The sequence below is a fragment of the Papaver somniferum genome, chromosome 11 (assembly GCF_003573695.1).
Source record: "Papaver somniferum cultivar HN1 chromosome 11, ASM357369v1, whole genome shotgun sequence".
Taxonomy (NCBI): Eukaryota; Viridiplantae; Streptophyta; class Magnoliopsida; order Ranunculales; family Papaveraceae; genus Papaver; species Papaver somniferum.
Window position 1 is genome coordinate 2,890,664 of NC_039368.1, and position 3,994 is coordinate 2,894,657.

Here is a 3,994-nt window from a genome sequence, read left to right on the forward strand (position 1 = left end):
AGCAGAATCCCCGTTCAGATGAAATTTTGGTTTCAGCATTCCTTTTCTGAACCTTAACCTCTGCAAGTTCTTTGTCAAGTTCTTGTTTTCTTGCCCAAAAACCAACATACTTCAGTTGTACTGAATTCGATTCTTGTTCATGTCTTTCAATCTATTTATCTAAACTCCAATATCTCTTAACTTCATTAAACCTCTGACGAGGTCATTTAATGTTGAATTTTAAGGTCTCGGCATATTTATTGTCTTCTTCCCATGTTTCTAATAACTGTTGACTCAGTTCCGCAACTAGCATATTTTCCGTTGTACAATCGATCTTCAATAATAGTTTAATTACAAGTGTAAGCAAATTCATTTCCATACTCTTTTGGGATCTTGAAGTTCTCTGCAAATTCGAATCCTTCAGTTTGGCACATAGTAGGCGACGATATTATTGTGGCTGCAACAGTCTGGCACATAGTCTAGCTTCAACATATTACTGTCAAAACTTGAACTCATTCTTTTTCTTCTACGAATACATATTTTTACTCAAAATGCTCCATAGTCTTATCCGATTTACATGTAATGTAAATTTGCAAACAAGCATTAGTGTTTAGTGTTAAAGAAAGGTGAGACTAAGATGTTCCCGAAAATAAAAACCGGGGTATTAAAAACGGACACCTAGGTCAACTGGTCATATTCGTTTCCCAAAGTTTCATGCGATGCAGGAGGTCCCAGATTCGAGCCTCCAATGGTGTAATATTGTAGGAATTAATATGTGATAGACACATTTTTGTATCCGATTTTTCTGGATTCTATATATTGTTAGGGATCATTTTTGTACTTATTACGGTGTTTTATTTATTTGTAGGTATTTTTGGCTAATAAACATTTTTGGAAAAAAAATGGCTCGAAAAGTTGAAGGAAAGAACCCGAGGGACACTTGTTATTCGGACCCCCGGCTTGGATAAGGGGCAACCCCAGGACACCCCTTGAGGCAGCTGCTAAAGGCATCCCTACTCTGGATAGGGAGTGTCCTTTCTTCTTCACGGTTTCAAATCCAGAAAATTGGCGGGAAATATTTGGCAATCGTGGTTTGGAGGAGTTTGAGGACGATTAAACCTCTGATTTTCATAGGATAGACTCCTTATGGGTCTAGGAATCTGATATGGGTGTTTAAATCGATTAGACTGGGCTCAATTGACGGATTTTTATCACAACAGAAAATATGGAAAGTCACGTGTGTGACTTGTTTTAGGGAATTTTAGAGAAATCAAAGTGTTGTAAACCTTTCCAAAGATTTGTATCTGTCTAAGGAAGAGTTTAGAATAAAAAGGAAAGCTCAGAAACGCGTAGAAATTCTAAAACAAGAAATTGCCGCAACTTTGCCGAGAAGAGAAGGAAAGAGATTTTGGAAGATTTGGGAGAGATTTAATCGGTATTTTTGATATAAATAGATGTCTTGGGTCATATAGAAGAGGTGTCGAGAGTTTGGGAACCTAAGGAGAGCCAGAGAAGAAGAAATCAGAGCTTTACCAAACTCTGTTTCTGCTGCTGCTGAAGAGAAGAACGCGAAGAACATTGACGCACGGAAACAGTCGCAGAACAGTGTCGTTGTTTAACAGCTGAAGAACATTAAGCTGTAGGGCAGTCGTATTCTAGGGTCTTAAAATCAGCGACAAAGCAACAGTTTTTCTGTAACAGTTCCATTGTAACAGCTGTTTTGCAACACCAATACACTGTTGCAAACAGTCTGTGTTATTACTTTTCACTCTTTTAATCATCTTTTGAGCAACAAACACATATTTTGAGATCATGATTAATATGAGGAGCTAAACCCCATTGCTGAGGCGATAGAGGAAGCTATTTTTCCAACAAAAAGTGGTATATTCTATTTTATCTTTTTATTTGCAATAATTATATGATTATTTGCCTTGAACTATTATTGAATATGATTTTTATTTGAGTGATTGTGATCTATTTTGATGGAGTATGCTTAGTTTTAAGACTTTTGATGCTTCATACTTGGTATTTACAATTATTACTTTTGAAAATCTACTTGTTGCAATATTTTAGAATCAAATTAAACAAGAAAATTGCATAAATATAAGTATTGGTTTAATCACTTTGAACTTGGAAAATAGTGGAATCTTAGCCTCAGTGTTTCTTTTAGTATTGATATCATCTTTGATTGAGTTTGTTATAATTTTTAGTGAGTTTTCTATTTTAATATTAGAATTTAAGTCTAATTAATATCCTTCACAAGTCTGAGAATCGAACCACTTTTACCACTATCTACAAATCACATCAATTTTTGGCGCCGCCGACGCGGACTTGTTTTTAGGGTTTTAGATTTTTTTATTTTATTTTATTATTTTTGTCTTTTTTATGTTTTTGGGTATTTATCTTGTGTCTACAGGTTCTGGATCATAAAGAAAATTGAGCCAAGGAGTTTGGTGATTTCATAAAGACTTGGAGCTAAAGATTAAAGCAAAAAGAACAGAAAAGAAGACAATTTTATTTTAGACAATTTTAGTTTAGGGTTTGTTTATTTTATTTTAAAAAAAAAACTGTATTAGGGTTTATTATTTTTGTAATTTTTCTTTATTTTTTTGGACTTTTGGACTTTGGGACATTATTTTTTTATTACCCTACGGAAGGGTACTTTAAATATAAACTGTTTGCAGAGAAGGAGGACAATTACGATATTGTCTCTGCACCTTGGGTTCGTACACTAGACATCGGAGTCAGTGGCCCGAGTCGACTACAACCGATTCATCCCCCGTCTGGAACGGGAGGTAAGATTCTAAACACTCGCGAATCCCCTGTCAGCGAGTTACTGGACTCCTTCGTATGCATATATGTTGAGGACTGAATACGACATTTATTTTTCTAGTAAAGGGCAAGGCCTGGCCATACAAGATAAGGGTTCGGATTTCATCACCGTTCTCTTCTTGCCCGCTTTAGGAACACGTAACCTACGCGAACCTAAGCCTAAAATTTTGACTAGAACGAGACCGATAGGGTAACGAGCTTAACAGGAAAGTCATTCGAAAAATATTGGTTACTCTTTTAAGCATACTTCGAAGTTCTTGACGGTTTCTGTAAGTTGAATGCGTGACTGCGCCGCCTTGTAATACCGGTGAGGCCTTGGGTATCAAAGCTCCACCGAGCTTCCCTCGCCTCTATTCAACTTACGTTAACTCGGATTGATTCCAGAGGGGTTTGCTTAAATTGTAACGAATTCCCGTTCGAAGGATTAGAAGCTGGTCTAGAAACAATCTAAGTGGAGCCATCATGCTTTTTGTTTGCTAGAAATCAATAGGTTTGATTTGGTTGAGTCGGCCTTGATCTGTGTTTGCTTACCCTTCCAATTTAGAAAATTCTATTGTATGCCTGAACGTAAAAGAGACGCACTAGGTAGATTTGTTAAAGAGAAACCTAGTAGTTCGAAGCGTCTCGATTACCTTAATCTAGAAAGTCCGCTTTTGAAGAGTCTGTTTTTGAACGTTCTTTGACTGAGGAGAGAATCCTGTTGCTCCGATAGCGCCAGAAATGGCAACTTTGAAAGCTTTGTTGAATCCAACTAGGACTACCCGTCCTTCGTGTATTAAGTTAGCTGAAACGGAGGCACCCTATGAACTGAAACCTGGGACCTTACAGATGCTCCCAATCTTTTTAGGGAAAGAAAATGAAAACCCTTATTACCATGTTAGGGATTTTGAGGAAATTTGTAGTACTCTAAGAATTAGAGGCTTAGATGATGATGCTTTGAAACTTAGGTTATTCCCATTTTCCCTGAAAGATAAGGCCAAGTCGTGGCTGTATAGTTTGGACTCCGAGTCAATTGAGACATATGAACAACTTACATCTGCCTTTTCAATAAGTTTTTCCCTAGGCACAAAACATCGTCTATTAGGACGCAAATATACACATTTTCACAACAAGAGGGAGAATCTTTATATAGGTATTTGGAAAGGTTCAATGATTTATTATCCCAGTGTCCTCATCATGGTTT

General features: G+C 36.8%; 1 pseudogene; it reads right to left on the reverse strand.

Annotated features, from left to right (window-relative positions):
* Nucleotides 1–3,894: 3,894 nt before the first annotated feature.
* On the reverse strand, nucleotides 3,895–3,994 carry LOC113325571 (annotated as a pseudogene).